We start from the raw sequence: 17,186 nt of genomic DNA on the forward strand, positions 1-17,186 counted from the left end.
TATAATGACAAATTCCTAAGTGAAATATGAAGTAGAAGTAAAGAACAGTGTGATTACTAACAGTACCACAGGTTTTTAACAAGTTCTGTGAATAAAAACAATATTTTAATGAGTTTAAAGGTACATCATAGCTCAGCAGGTAAAGGTGCTTGCCACCAAGCCTAAGGAGTTAAATTTGATCCCCAAGATACAAGTACAGAGAGAACTGACTTCTACTAATGGTCTTGACCTCCACATTCCATATTCCAACCTGGCACATATGAGTAAACACATACATGCGAACACACACACACACACTCACTCACTCACAATAAATGTACTAAAAATGTTATGTATTATAGAAGAAAAGGGAGCTGGATATATACTAAACCTACAAATAGCATACATACACACACACACAAACACACAGACACACAGACACACACACAGACACACACACAGACACACACATCTACTTTGCTTCTTTAACATATCAAGACCAGAGGCTTCTTTTTTTTTTTTTTTAACTTTAGTATTTCTTATTTACATTTCCCTTTTCCTGCCCGGTTTCCTGGGCAAACATCCCCAACCCCTCCTCCTCCCTTCTTTATGGGTGTTCCTCCCCATCCTCCCCCATTGCCACCCTCCCCAACAATCAACGTTCACTGGGGGTTCAGTCTTAGCAGGACCCAGGGCTTCCCCCAAACTGGTGATCTTACTAGGATATTCATTGCTACCTATGAGGTCAGAGTCCAGGGTCAGTCCATGTATAGTCTTTAGGTAGTGGCTTTAGTCCCTAGAAGCTCTGGTTGCTTGGCATTGTTGTTCATATGGGGTCTCAAGCCCCTTCAAGCTCTTCCAGTTCTTTCTCTGATTCCTTCAACCGGGGTCCTGTTCTCAGTTCAGTGGTTTGCTGCTGGCATTTGCAGAGGCTTCTTTTACAGGCACTTCCTTTAAATGCTCTGTGTTTCCTTTAGTTTTCAGAGAAATAGAAACCATCTGACATTCAAATAGATCTCCAGGGTTTTGGTTAGTTGGTTGGTTTCTGCTTGGCATAGTTCTCCAGTTTTCCAACCAAAGTTAGGAAACCTGCTAGAAAAAAATTCTTGTTTTTGTGGCCAAAGTCAGAAAACCTGCTAGAGAAAAATTGTAAAAGAACTTTGTTAGATGTCTAATCTGCTTTTCAGTTTTCTGATCAACATCAGAAAACCTGCTAAACGAATTCCAATAAAAAAAAAAAAACTGCAATAGCTCTCCAGACAGCTCACCTCTTGCAGACCAAATTTTATTTACATATCGATTCAATCATTTACCCTGGTTCCCTTTTGATTATCCCATGAATCAGCATTTGATAACATTACCTTCTTAATTCTTACAAAAAGACAGCAAGTACATTTTTTAACATAACAATTGAACACAGAGATCAGCCTGCCTTTGTAAACATAAACAATAAGCTACCTGGGTAAGATCCCATCCTGAGATCATGATTCCCACCACAACTAGACCTAAACTCACTCTGTCCCAAGCTGACCTCGAACTCAGAAATCTGCCTGCCTTTGTAAGGACAAACAATAAATTTAGCTCTATGGGATCTTGCCCTGAGATCGCCACTCCATAAATCTCTTTATCTCCTTCCTTAATATCTTTCTGATAAGCTGGCTCTTTAGTGCAACTGCCTCTGTTCTTTTTGGCCTGTGAAACCCGTCATACAATTCATATTGCATCCTTGTATTTTGCGTAGTTGAGCAATCCTGTAAAGGAGAGCTCTTATATGAATTTATGTATTCTTGAGCTCATGTTTTCAGAGTTCATTCCCACAGCCTTAGGTCTCAGCATCACAGAGACATATTCAGGATTTCTGGGATCATGCTACTCATGCTACTCCTAATTATCATGGAGTCATTAACCTGCAGAGAGGACATTTCCCAGAAGGAAGAACATAAAGTAAAATATATACATTATTATACAAACAAACTTTATACTTAGCAACCATCAAGAACTTTCACATTCCTGAGCCTATGATGGGTATTTCGCATTCAAATCACCACAAGACTCCATCATCATGTGTTAGCCATCCTCACATGATTATTAGAAATATGTGGGGCTGGAGAGATGGCTCAGCAGTTGAAAGCACTGACTGGTCTTCCTGAGGTCCTGAGTTCAATTCCCAGCAACCACATAGTGGCTCACAACCATCTAGAATGAGATCTGAAGCCCTCTTCTAGTGTGTCTGAAGACAGCTACAGTGTACTCATACGAATAAAATAAATTTTTAAAAAAAGAAATATGTACCAAAAGAAATAAGGTATGTTGGAAAAGAGATGAGAGAAGCTTTCCAAAGAGCCTCAAGTACCTTAATGAGAAGGGTGAGAGAGTGCTAGGGCGCATGTGCTATGATAATGGAAGGGAGAATAATTGAGGTGGGAGAATATAAGCAGGATGGGAAGTGGAGATCTGGGGGACAGGAAGAAGCGGGGATAGGGTTAAACAAAATCTTATATGGAAACGTGCTATTTTGAAAGCTAATTTAAAAATTAGGCTGGTGGTGACGCACGTTTAATCCCAGCACATAAGAGGCAAAAGCAGACAGATCTCTGAGTTTGAGGCCAGTCCGGACTACAGAGTTAGTTCCAGGACAGCCAGGGTTAAACAGAGAAACCCTGTCTTGGGGACAGGAGGATTAAATTAAATTAAGGTGATGTCTTGACAAGTAATGACACTTACAGTCAAGCTTGATGATCTAAGTTTATTCCCCCAGACCATTTAATGGTAGAGAGAATATACTCCAAAAGTTGTCCTCTGAGCTCCATGTGAATGTCTTAGCATGTACACACACCATGTACACAAGGATACAAAATAAAAAATTTAGAGCATAAATCATGTTGATGAATTTTTTTCAGTAACTATAAGGTAACAATAACTTAATGAAGATTGTGTTCCCTGGATTGTCCTTGGACGTGATTTCATGCCTCTTGTGGCAAATATTTGCGTTCAATTTATAAGATACGTTTATTCTTGTTGGACTTAAGGGCATAGCTGTAGAACCCAAATCTGATGAAAGGATGTGCTGAGTGCTGTCCTCAGTGTGCCCTGACTCTAGATATGACCTTCTTCCTCGCTTTCATGCCTTCCTAGAGATCATCCATAGTATGAGCTAGGCAATTGTGTTTAAATTACTCTGTCCCCAAAGCTCTGGGAAAGGGCTTCTCTATCAATATGTAGTATGTGCTTACTGCCATTTACGATTTTTCTAATTATGTTTTTCTGAACTCAAACAACCTTTCTTGGATCACTGTTTTCTCTGTTTCACTCATGTATAAAAGAACACTAAAACAGAAGTATAAGGTTGTCTACACCGTTAGACTGTAGTCTGCCCCACTCTTTCAGGTCGTCAGCTCTCAGGTCCCACAGACAAGAACTGCACAGGTCAGTGAAACTCAATATACAATATCACTGAGAATAAGCATAGCCAATGGTAAAACAGCAGGGCGGCCAGCTGTTGAGGGTTAGTCCATAAGCTCTTATTTTTTTTAATTTTTATTAGATATATTTCTTTACTTACTTTTTAAATCTTATTCCCCTTCCAGGTTTCCTGTCCATAAGTCCCCATCCCCTTCCCTCCCCCTCCCCCATATGTTTATTCCCCCCATACATCCCCCTTACTGCCCCCCCCATATTCCCCTGCACTGGAGGTCCACCCTTGGCAGGACCAAGGGCTTCCCCTTCCACTGGTGCTCAACAAGGCTATTCTTTGCTACATATGCAGTTGGAGCCCTGAGTCAGTCCTCCATAAGCTCTTAGAATAACCTTGTATCAGCACTTTGGCTGGACTTTCTTTCCTAGGATATTTGTACAGGAGTAGCTCTGGAAAGCACCATGTCTTCCTCTAGGATTTTCTTTCTTTTTCTTTTTCTTGTTTTTTTTTTTTTCCATGACAAAGATAATAAAGACAGCATTCTTCTCTGGGACACTGTTAATACATGCATTAGCAGCCTATGCATGAGCTGTAATAGATCTATTTCAAGTACACATCTACCTGTTCCTACCTCTATAGCACTCTCAAGGGTCTTGGGAGCCAAGAACACTTACATGATCAGAAGCTGGCCTGTCGCACTGTGCATTGTAATGGCCTTTGTCTCTGAGTAACAGTCTTTTGTCACATGTCTCTTTTTTGTAACAATCTCTTTTTGCCATGAGAACTGCCAGCTTCTCATGCATAACATAACTGCTTGACTGCAATTTACAGACAAAAAAAAAGAATAGACAAAATGAAGACAACTGAGAGAAAATTATTTAATTTAGTGTACATGGGTGTATCTGCATAGATGCATGATGTGTGTATGTCAGTGTGCGTGCGTGCGTGCGTGCGTGCGTGTGTGCGTGTGTGTGTGTGTGTGTGTGTGTGTGTGTGTGTGTGTGTGTGTGTGTGTGTTCATGTATACAGGTGATATTTGTGTGAATACAAGTGGACCATACTATGATGTGTATATAGAGAGCTAAGGACCATCTTCTGGAGTCAGTTCTCTCCTTCCATCATGGATTTCAAAAATCAAACTCAGGTTCTCAAGTTTGTACAGAAGTGTTTTTAACCTTCACTGAGTTATTTCAATGGCCCAATAATTTCAAATCATGAATCTAGGAATCTGAGGATATAAATCAGTTGGTAAAGTACTTGCCTGGCATACGTAAGACCGGATGTAGTGGTACATGCCTCTAATCACAGCTCTTGAAAAGTAAAAGCAAGAGGATCAATAGTTCAAGGGCATCCTCACCTACAAGCCTCACCAGTTTGAGGCAAGCATAGAATACATGAGACTTTATCTCGATAAAAAACTGAAATCTGCAAAGAGAGTATTAGGCATAATATTATAAACACAACGTGATGCTAGCAGGCATATTTAAATGAATTCAAGAAAACAGAAGGAGCCATTAACAAATGAACATTGTTTCAGAGTTCCTTCCTCTTGAACGCCAGATCTAGTCTTGGATTTTTTTTTAATATTAAAAAAATGCAGCAGCATCATAAGATGTTTAGAAGCCTTGAGGCTAATGTCTCCACGTTTAAAGACTGATGACTTCTGAAGTACAACCTGGGATCAAGTGTTGAATTCTGAACTGGAGAAAAATTACTGCATTTCTGGTGGTAGTAGTAAGAAAAATGCATCAAGGGGTTGGGAATTTAGCTCAGTGGTAGAGCGCTTGCCTAGCAAGCACAAGGCCCTGAGTTCGGTCCCCAGCTCCGAAAAGAAAAAAAAAAAAAAAAGAAAAGTGTATCAAGGTCTGAAGCCATCATTTTGAGTTTTTTGATTTTGATAGTATCAAATCAATTATGAAATAATGGAAGATTATTAAAATGTGCAATGAGAAGTAAAGGGTTAAAGGAGTAACATGGAGTTTGCTAGCAAACAAAGGCAGCAAAATAGTAAGAGTTTTGAAATCTAGATGAAGGATACATACATGGAACTCCATTCTAAAAAGCTTTTCTATGAATCTGAAATTATTTCAAAATAAAATTCTAAGAAATTATGTAGATTGCAACTTGAGGCATGCTGTAAAAGAAATCATAGAGGAAACTTGTCTAATGATGAGTTTACATAATTTTATATACAAACCAGACACACTGCTAGCCTTCTGTGGAATCCTGCCTTCCTACCACAAAACATGATTGGGTCTATGAATTTCGTCATCTTTTATTTTTCAGACATCTGTAATAACACAAATTTAGGTCACAAACATTCTTTAACAATAATTTTTTAGCAGTTTCTGGTCTCATATCTGGGAGGGAAAAGATATCCCTTGCACTTCTGAGGTTTAACTGCATGGTCGTTAAACCCTAATTTTATATTTCTGAAAAAGTGTTAGACTTGCTCGTTTACATTTTTCTGGCCTCTTCTCTACAAAGCCATGATTCTTTTATTTCATATTGTGAGCCCATCCAATTTCCACACCTCCTGACACATCCATCTACTCCATCGCTCTGTGAAGCTAGGGAATTAACCAATTTTATATATTGTTAGCACGTCCAGGATAGAATCCAGCTGCAGACTTAACGGGCAATCTAACCATTTCATCAATGGCAAATAGGTCATCATTAAACTATGGAGTAGAATGCTGTAAAGGAGAAGAGGAAGCAAAAACACAGGTACTTCATAAAGATTAGTTCTGAACACTTAGGTTTGATGCAAAACAGCGATCTCAATAATGGCCTATCTACTTGCTAAAAGTTGTGTTGTAAAATAATTATTATTGCATCTTAACTTCTCATTCAGCTATGGGAACAATTTCATATTCGTCAAAAAATGCTATCTGTCGTTTATTTGGGGCTAGACTTCCCCATATTGAAACCTGGAGGAAAAGGTGGAAACATCAGAGGCAGACAGAGCCCAATTGAACACTTTCTTCTCAACTCAGAGTGTACAGACACAGGCAGAAATGCAGTGTGAGTCCAGGAAACAACTCAATGGCAAGACAAGCCAAGCAACTTAGGTGAGACTGAGTTTTCTTAGAAAAAAAAAAAAAATCAAGTGAACTCTCAACCTCACCCAGTTTTCCTCCTGTGGAAATAGGATTGTGGATGTAACTGAGAAGAATGGAGGGGGGTAAGGATGTGCTTTAAACTCCAGAAGCATGCTTACCTGTTTCATTCCCTGACCCTAACTAGCATCTGTGAACTCACCAGGAGACTTTGGCCCTGAGCACCAGGCTGACCTCCGACTACTGGGGAAAGCAACGCAGAGAGAATTAGACCAAGAGCAGATGTATCTTTGAAAAGACATTTGAAATAATCAGATAATAGCAGCATTTGCTGCTACAGTCACAAACCAGATCATGTTTTATCAGATGACATTATGACAGCCAGCCTCGGTGTCATCAGCGAAACAAATGTCACACTGTGGGATCAACAGCAAGAGGAAGGAGGCAGGAAATGACAGGCCACTGAGCTCCATTGAACAAGCATAATAAAAATGCATGTTGCCTTTGGGTCATTCCACAAATGCAGAGGTAGGGGAGGGGCCAGCAGAGAGCCTCCCACTCTAGCTCCAGCCCGACCAATTCTGATTCTGTAGGAACAGTTGACTTCTCAGAAACACAGCCGACTCTGGCTCATTAAAATTCTGACCTCCAGCTAACATCCGCTTCCCCAGTGCCAAGTCCAGACCTAAAGGTAAGACTCAAGAAAAGCAAATTCAGGGGAGGCCCAGATCTTCACTGATCTAAGGAGCCACTCATGAATAAAAAGTTGTTACTGGCTGATAGCCACTGGACACTTAGCAATGAAGTAGAGAAAAAGAAAAAGGAAATCTTTTCACCAACAGCAGGGGATCAGCTAGTTATCATTGACCAACATTTGAAAATGAATGTTTATTTATTTCGTGTGCGTGTATGTGTGTAGGTGTGCATGAACTGTCATGCCTCCTGTGAAGGTCAAAAGTTCAAAGTCCCTTCTCTCCCTGAGTCATAAAAGATTCATCAATCTTAGGCCACCAAGTTGAGCCATGGGAACTTTGACTCACTTAGCCCTTTACCTGGTAAGTCTGTGAGTGACTGTTATTAGCTGAATATTTCAATGAGGAGACTGCCGGAGAAAACAGCATAAGAAAGCATTAAAGTATAAAATGTGAGAAAAATCCTGGGTTTCAGTTTTTGGTGTGTTTTTTTTTTTTTTTTTCATTTTTTTACATGGTTTTGGTTTTGGTTTTTCAAGAAAAGTTTCTCTGTGTACCCTCTGACTGTCCTGGAATTCACTCTGTAGAACAGGCAGACTTCAAACTCACAGAGATCCTCCTGCCTCTGCCTCATGAGTTCTGGGATTAAAGATATGTACCAACACCCAACCAAAAATATCTTGGTTTTTAATAAGACTCTAGAATTTAAAGTCATCCCACAAATCATCTTATTTCTAGTACCTTGTGTGTGTGTGTATGTATATGATATATATATCATATATATCATATGTGTATGACTGTTCTGTCTGGATGTAGGTGTGTGCACCACATGCCTTGTGTCTATGGAATCCAGAAGAGGATATCATAGCCCCTGAGGCTGGAGCTACAGTTATGAATTGAACTCAGGTCCCCTGGAAAAGCAGCTAGTGGTCTTAACCATTGAGCCATCACTCTGAATCCTTTAATACCGTCTTCTGACCAACCATGGGAATGAGTTAATGCTCCCAGCTTCCGAATCTTCTCATTTTGTGCAACCCACAGGCATCTGCTAGCCATGAATGGAAGAGTCTGCATTCCAGACTGGAGCTCCTGGTCCTGGGAACTGGGCATTTGCTATTGGTCCTCCAGCTTTCTAGCGCTCTCTGCAGAGACCACAAAGAACACAGTAGATGGTCCCCCAGCCAGCACTCAAAGGAGCTACTCTGTCTCTTTTAAATTCAGACCCCCATATACAGAGTGACTGCAGAAAAGTCAATCACCATTCATAACTTATCATGACAGTATTTACGTGTTTAGCATGTTTGTAAAGAAAAACCACACTGCTAGTAAGTGCTAAAAAGCAGTAAACACAGATTTCCTGTTTATGCATTCTTTAAATAACTGCAAGCCAATCTGAAACTGCAGAACATTAATTTCTATCCTTAAAAAATAAAATCACCAGAGCAGTTCTCAGCTGCTTTCTCTACAGTATTCTTTTATTTTGACATTCATTTCCGTTATTTTGTCTTATACTTATTGCATAAATACTTCAATTTTTCTGTCTTGCAGATGTAGGGCCTCTAAACTGAACTGAACAGTTTCAACCCATGGGATGCTCTTTGTTTATTGAACAGTCTCCTCCCAGACTTTCCCTCTTATCCATCTTCTCGATTCAAGCTAACCACCCATTAATCTGAAGCAGATTCCCTATGCTCTTGGAAACAACACTAGATGGACGGAAGCTGATAATCCAGCAAGTCTTCAGAGATGCTATGCTGAGGACTGGGAGCCTTACTTTCCTATGTGTGTCACTGGATTCCCACAGCCGTGCATTTACCTGTGGTCTTAGAACTGGGAACACGCAAGAGAATCCCTGCGACTTATTAGTTCTCCAGTCCAGCCTAAACTGGTGAGCTCCAGGACAATAGAAACCCTGTCCTAAAGGACGTGGATAACTTTTCTAAGAAACAGCAGGTAACTTGTCTTCTGACCTGCACTCATACATGCACACTCACACACAAGCACAAACACATATGTGCATACATACATATATACGCTCATGAACTAAAAGTGCAGAAAATTTCAAATTGTTTGGCAAGGCACTTAAAGCTATAGTTTTGCACCTCATGTATAAAGAATGTAGTAAGACAGAATAGTAGAACACATCGTCCATGAATGATAATGAGGATGAAGGAATTCAGTGGGCTAAATATTTAAGTGGAGATAGAAGCAAATAGATGGGGGGATGGAGGGCATAGGTGGTAGATTAATCAAAACCAAGAATGTATAAAGAAGCCTTATGAAAATCCAATCATGTGTAAGTTAATTTTATATACATATAGACGTGTGTGTGGGAGAGAGAGAATTTAAATAATCATATTGTGTATAGGTGAACAGTGCTACTCCCTGAAAACATTGGCTATCAAACAAGAATGTCAATGACCGCCCAGATTATATCCCTAGGAATTATTGTTCATGAAGGTTCAGAAGGCACTGAAAACGACACAAGCTATTGCCATTGCCTTTGGTTGTACACTGTAACCAGATGGTTATAGGTGCAAGAAAAGGGTTTGTCATTCCCATAAGGAGTCTCATCACTGTCGTACCAGGAGGCAGAACTTGCCTATTGTTAAGATCCTATTGCTGAAGATACTACACTTTGCTTGCAGAACATGGAGAAATCAAGCTTGAACTGACCAGGAAACACTTTCTCTCTGCTGACCAGCTTTCATAGTACTAGAAGGTACTATTGAGGCTGCTGGGGAAATAATAAAAGACATCAAAGACCTTGCCCAGCACTGGACCTTGCATGCTATAATACCAACTAGCCAGGCAAGTTGTGCCTCCTGGTACAATAGTGGCGAGACTACTTATGGGGATAACAAACCAGTTTCTTGATTGACATTGAGGATTGCTCCAGAGGAAGCAATTCATGTCTGGTACTGTGAACATGCTCAAAACCCATAGCTACAGAGGTCATAGGCCCTCAAAGAAAACTGCTCGATTATTTATTTGTTTGTTTGTTTAAATGATCATGTTGTTCAACTGTGTTTAGAATATTTTTTGATGTATGTATGAGTGCTGCTCTCCATCTAAGAGAGGCTTCTTATTGCAGAAGGTAGAAGTTAATGCAGAGACTCATAACCATGTAAAGTACTGAGACCATGCAACCTGCCCCCACCCACATGTACAGGACTCAGGGAACGTTGTGGAACAGTGGGCTAAAAGATTGTAAGAGTCAGAGGGAGGGGAAGAATGCTGTGAAATACTCTTGGGGGCAAGAGGCAGCTGTTAAACTCAAACTCATAGCCCCTGTGATGATGTGTACAAGACCTACACAAGATCAAGTGAGCTAAACGTTCCATCATGGGTTGGGGAAAGCCTACTAGGGCCCAACCCTATTTCCTGGGCTTTTGGCAGTTGACAGATGTCAGAGAGTCCATTTTCTTCAGGGAAGATGTTCTGTTTGGTTTCTGCTGCTCTGATGAACACCCTAGGCAAAAGCACTTTGGGAGAAAAGGGTTTATTTTATCTAAGAGGTCATAGCCCACTGTAGAGGAAAGTTAAGACTGAAATTCAAGTGAAGGCCTTGAAGCAGAAGCCAGGGAGGAACACTGCTTGTTGGCTTGCTCGGTTAGCTTTCTTATACTGCTCAGGCCCATCTGCATGAGGTTGGAACCTTCCAAATAGGTTTAGCTCTCCTACATCAAATATAATCAAATGCCTTGGTTTGCATGGCCACAAGCCAATCTGACCTGGACAATTCTTCACTGAGGTTGCCTCTTCATAGGTAATCACCTATAAAGTTGACAACTGAAGCTATGACAAAGGGTGACCACTAGTAGGCTCCTCTTGCCTCAGTGGATCATCCACACTCATGAGCAGGTAAGCGGAACTCAATGGGTTAAAAATAAAATTAGAGACAAGGACATGAAGTTGAGAAGAAGACGTGTGAGGGAGAGTTTGAGGTAGAACAGCTGGGATGAATGAGATCAAGACGCATGGTTGAACTGGAGAGATGGCTCAGCCATTAAAGGCTAGGCTCATGACCCAAACTATAAGATCCATTGTACACAGATAGGAAATTTCTAGAATGAACAAAAATATTTAAAAATAAATAAACTGGACTCAGTGGATCACATAAAACAAAATTCTAGGACAGCCAAGGCTACAAAGAGAAACCCTGTCTATAAAAAAAAAGAGGCCAAGGGCATAAAGTTGATAGAAGGACATATTGGTGAGGGTCTGGGAAGAGTAAGATGAGAGGATGGCAGAATTTGGATAGGAACAAGACACATTGTATACATGTATGAGATTGTCAAAGAATAAATAAGATTCCATAAAACTAAATTTAAAAATTTTTGAAAGAATTTTGGGTTCTCGGTAGACTATACTGAATATGTTCCCCCACCAGGCATACCGATCAGATTTGTATGTTTCTCTCTAATTGCAGTGGAATTTTTGGGCTCCCCTGCCCTGGTATTTTGGGGGAGGGTCAGACAGCTAATGGTGTGTAGAATAAGCAAATGCACATTTACAGATGGCTTCTACAAGCAGTCCCTAGGCTAACCCGCTCCAAAAGCTGAAGATCACAGCCGACAAAACTCCCAAACTTATTTTTGCCCAGAGCTTTTCTGATGTAAATTTTCATAAATCACCATGCTCCTGTGGTCTAGGTAAACCGCAGTCCCCAGCTCACTTATCTAATGATCACAGAACTCAGCGGAAACACAAAGAAAGTGTGAAGCCCACGCTTCCATACAGTTTAAGAACAAATGCTCCAATTCTGTTTGTCAGGCATTTCCACTCAAATGGAAGGCTACGGGATAAGGAAAGTAATATCATAAATTATATCTACTTGATACAGTTAGTTTAGAACAAAGCAAGTTAAACATGAAGGGAGCACGCACTATGACATATTGACAATGGCAATGGATTGGCCCTGTCTATCAGAGGGGACAGACGCTACTTTTACTGAGCATGGATTGGCCCTGTCTTTCAGAGGGGACAGATGCTACCCTTACTAACCATGATAGTCAAAAACTACCTTTCTTTATTTAAAGCTTTCAGAGCAGACGAAACGGGAAGAGATTTAGAGGCGGATCTTCTCTTTCCCTACCTAAATGAAAAAGGAAACCTGTTCTAATAAAAGCCTAATTTACTGAAGTATGTTTTCCACTTATGGAACTTCTAGAAAATTGAAAAGCTGTGTGTCATCCCTGTTCCTTGGGGTGTGCATTATTGAGCTGTTCCTCTCTCTTCCTGTGCTGTAGCACAAGTATTTAAAGTATCAACATTTGCATTTTAATCTGACCATTTGGTCTGACTGGCAGCTTTATACTGAAACTTAAATGACTGTTGGCATTGTTGATGTTTCCAGCTACCGATATAACTAAGCCTTTATCTATCAGACTCTTCTTATCCACTGTGGCATTATACTTCCTCAGTTCACACAGAGTAAATCTAAGGAAAGGCATGGGCACACATTGTGTTTGTAAATATACATTTTCAAAAAAAAATCCAGTGATATTCTAAAAACTTCAGTTAAAGGTATATATACATTGAATTTAATATATGATTTAACATAATAATTATTTTATGTAGATTATTTTATATAGATATAATAGAATATAATTAATGTATACAAATCAATGTATATAGATTTAACATAATTTAATATATAAGGTATATTAATTCCATATATATATATGTATATAATACACACACACACACACACACACACACACACATACACACCTGATTTATATTTTTAACTTTCTAGCTAGTATCTTATCTATACAAAGCCAATTTGTCAGAAATTTATTCCCACCATAAAAGAAGAAAGCAAGCTTACAGGGGGGTGCATGCTCTGCTGTGGTTTGTCGTAGCTTCCCATTGAAAAAGTTTTGGCAAAATCTACCTCTAACCAACTACAATTTCAAAGTTCATTTTTATTAAGCTATGTATAAAACATCCTCCATTAGACATTGCCTGCTATTTTTCTCTCCCTTTCTTCCTTCTTCCTTTTTCTCTGAGACAGAGATCCCAGGTTAGCCTTGAAATGCCTGGCTCCATCTTTATCCACGTACTCTGAAAGAGGAAAATAGTTGAACATAAATAAAATGGGGTGGAATAGTCTAAGTATATAGACCAGGGATGAGTGTCCAGCATCAAGACTATGTTAAACTGTGACCCCATTGCTCCAACCCAGGTCACACATGTGTAATGCACAGCAGGGCACTTACTGAAAGCTATGTTTGTATAGAATGTAGAGATATGACCATGAAATCTGTTGACATGGGTTTCAAATGTTATTAATGACCTTTTCCATTACCAATCTCCATTTCAAAGTACCCTACCCTCCTCATAGACGCATTTCCTGTATCTCCACATTAGTCGATGAGGAGTCTTGTTCGTTGACAACAACATGGACAGATCAAGCTTTTTAGTTTGAGGGTACAATCTCGCTTTGTTTTCCATGTTTCAAACATGTTCTTCATTCAACCTGCTTCTTCTTCCTAATTTCAAAGCATTATCTGTCAATCAAAATTACATCCATCTTTTTTTTTTTTTTTTTTTTTTTTTAATTTGTGTCTCAAGCAGCCCCGGGCTGGGCACAGCTGCCCACTCCCTGGGCCACCAAGAACTGCTCTACCCCTCCGTTCTGGACACCAATACATCCCTCTCTTTTTTTTTTTCCTGCAGAGGCTATTTCTTACTATCTCTTTTCGTGTGTGTGTGTGTGTGTGTGTGTGTGTGTGTATGTGTGTGTGTGTGTGTGTGTGTGAAAGAAGGAAATAGAGAGAGACCCCATTGTCCTTCCTCTGGCACTATCCTTCTTGAGACAGAATAGATATCTCACTGGCTATATACTCAGTTGTAGGCTAAGAAGCCTGTCTAGTAAGCCACAGGGATCTGCCGGTTGACGGCTCCCCAAAGTTATAAGCACATAGCACCACATCTAGTTACTAAATGGGGTCTGAACTAAGACCCTCATGTTGACAAGGCAAGCACGTAACTGACTGAGCTATCTTTCAGTCTTCACCCTGCTTTCCTAAGTGGATAATAACGAACCCAGTCCCTAACATAAATGAGTAAACAGTTTTGGTCCCTGTCTTAGAGTTTTTGTTGCCATGAGGAGACACCATGACCAAGGCAACTCTTATAAAGGACAACATTTAACTGGGGCTGGCTTACAGGTTCTGACTTTCAGTACATTATCAAAATAGTGGGAAGTATGGCAGCATCCAGGTAGGCATGGCCTTGGAGGAGCTGAGAGTTCTTGCTTTTTTTTTTTTTTTTTTTTTTTTTTTTTTTTTTTTGTTCTTTTTTTTGAGCTGGGGACCAAACCCAGGCCCTTGCTTCCTAGGCAAGCGCTACCACTGAGCCAAATCCCCAACTGGAGCTGAGAGTTCTATATCTTGTTCCAAAGGCAAACAGAAGAAGACTGTCTCACGGGCAGTTAGGAGGAGGGTCTCAAAGCAGGCCCACACAGTGACATACTTTCCCCAACAAAGTCATACCTCCTAATAGTCTCACTACCTGGGCCAAGCATATTCAACCCACCACTGTCCCCTCTTTATCTTGGGGAAATAGAGAAATATGACCCATCAAAACTCAATCCCCATAAATGCACCCTAAGTAAACTATAAAACAAAACAAAAGCAAAGATATCAAGAGGTAGCTCAATACACTAGAAACTCTAGAGAATCAAAATTATCCAGACTGTGGAATAGAAGAGGAGTATCACGGGACTGCAGTCACATGGTTGCAACTGGGAAAGAGAAGTAGGGAGAAGGAAGAACAGAAGGAAAAGGCAGTATGTCTGTACTCATCTCTGTTGGCTTTCACCTGAGAGTGCTCATTGTAGAATCTTTGCCCTTAATTATCAGCAGCAATGATCCATGTTGAAGACTGCTAGTATCAGTGAGTAAAATCAGGTTAGCATGAAGTCCTCTGGAGTGCACATTTATTACAATTAAATCCTAGATGTCTAGCTACCCTTAATGTCATGACAGTCAGAGATATTTGGTCATTATGAGGATCAGTCAGTTCCCCAGCTCAGTCATGGCTCAATATCCCAAGGAAAATCTTGCACAATTTACGGAGTTTACATGAGGATGTTCAGTTATTTTGAGCACCTTTATTTATGGGGGTGGGGTAGGGGTGGTAATGGGCAATGGGGAATCATTTGCCTGTCTGTCACTGAGAAATCGTACTGAGGAAAGGGAATGTTTTATGCCTTGGTTCAGGCCTCCCACTAGTATAAAATATTAGGAGGAAAACATTGCGGACTTCTTAAAGAGGCTGGCACATTTTCCTGACTTGTGGAGATCAGCATAGATTTACTAAGAGGAAAAGAGGAGAGGTTGGGGGGTGGGTGGAGAAGGAGAAGAGGGAGAGGAGGCATTTAAGAGAAGAAAAAAAGAGGAAAAAGAGGAGGGGAGGGGAGGAGAGAGCAGGGGAGGGGAAGAGAGGAAAAAAGGAGAGGAGAGGAAGAGAGGAAAAAAGGAGAGGAGGGGAGAGAAGAGAGAGAAGAGGGAGAGGGAGAGGGAGAGGGAGAGGGAGAGAATGCTCAGAAAGAAAGGTCAGGAAACCCTGCTTATTCCAGTCCATACCACCTCCCTGCAAAAAGGCATTTGTAAGTTGTCTGGCCTATGATATGTGACTTAGAAGGAGAGCTTTCAGAGAATGAGTCCTGGGTCACGTGTTCTTCATTTGGCTTCCGTAAGGGAAGTGCTCTACACCAACATAGACACGGCCTGATCCACAAACCTCTACACTTTCATTTACTGTGTATGTCAGTGTCACTCTGGGTATTCTAAAGTGTGAGTAATTAATTAGTAAACTGTAGAGAGACTCATGTGAAATTCTTCATTTTCTCCCCATAAATGCTGCGTTAGAATCAGTCCATCATATTGGAAAATTCCTCCCAATTCTCATCAAAGCATATTAGATATGCATGAATTAACATTAGCATAATAAATGCCAAATAAATTAATAAGGATTGGCCACTAATTATACGAAGAGACAGCAGAGAAATTGAAAAAAGATTAAAACACAGTTTGGGAAGAGGCAGTTCCCACCTTGTTTATTCAAGCACAGAGAACTGGGCTGTTGTTTTCCTTCATAGCTCAGAGATTCTAATGAATTTATATCGCTCAAATGTAGAACAGTATCCCACCATTAACTTTGGTTCTCTTCTATTCCATTTTCTTTTATCTCTCTTAAAAGTGAAGCTCAAGACATAACTAAAGTTTAAATGTTGCCTTTAAAAATATTTTTTGAACTCTGTATTTCTAGGACTATGAATAATTTGCCCAGGAAGGAGTATTTACCATTGTTATGCTTTTCATAAGTAGCAAAAAAACCCAAATGCTACATAGAAAAGCTATGTTGATAGTAGATCAAGCCTAGAGGTAAGGAGAGAATGTAAAGTGAATATTTCAATATCAAATAATATTTCGCAATAAATAGAATACCTACAAATAAACTGTACAACTTGGAAACAATAACTACGGAATTTAAGGTTTCCAACTCTGACTTTAAAGACCATTTTTCTTTGAGCTGGATACAGTTTGCGCATACGCAAAGTCCCATGGAACATAAAATATGTTAGCACCAACAATGACATTTATTTTTTTCACACTTACCTCAAAGTATGCATTCACATATTGAAGCAATATCATTTCTGTCATTTCTTGGGAAATGTTTACCGACAGAAAGAACATGAATGTTTTTAAGCACATCCACTAAATGTGATTTTACTAAAGGAACTTAACTACGTCTCGAGCAGTGAGGTTTGAGAAGTCCCAATCTACTCCCTAGATGTACATAGAGCTGTTAAAAGTACAAATACTGCCATCAGCTACTTACAGATTGATTAGTCTTGGTGATTAAAGAACAACTAACTACCAAAAGCATGCAGCATTGTGGCGTCTAGTCCCAGTGGATGGATTTGCAACACAACTCCTGGCCTAAGGTTTGGTGATTACTATAGGAAGAAGAAGTAAAAAGACTGCAAGACCTGAAGAACAGGAAGCTTACCATGAGACTGTATCT

The sequence above is a fragment of the Rattus rattus genome, chromosome 4, assembly GCF_011064425.1.
Source record: "Rattus rattus isolate New Zealand chromosome 4, Rrattus_CSIRO_v1, whole genome shotgun sequence".
Classification (NCBI taxonomy): Eukaryota; Metazoa; Chordata; class Mammalia; order Rodentia; family Muridae; genus Rattus; species Rattus rattus.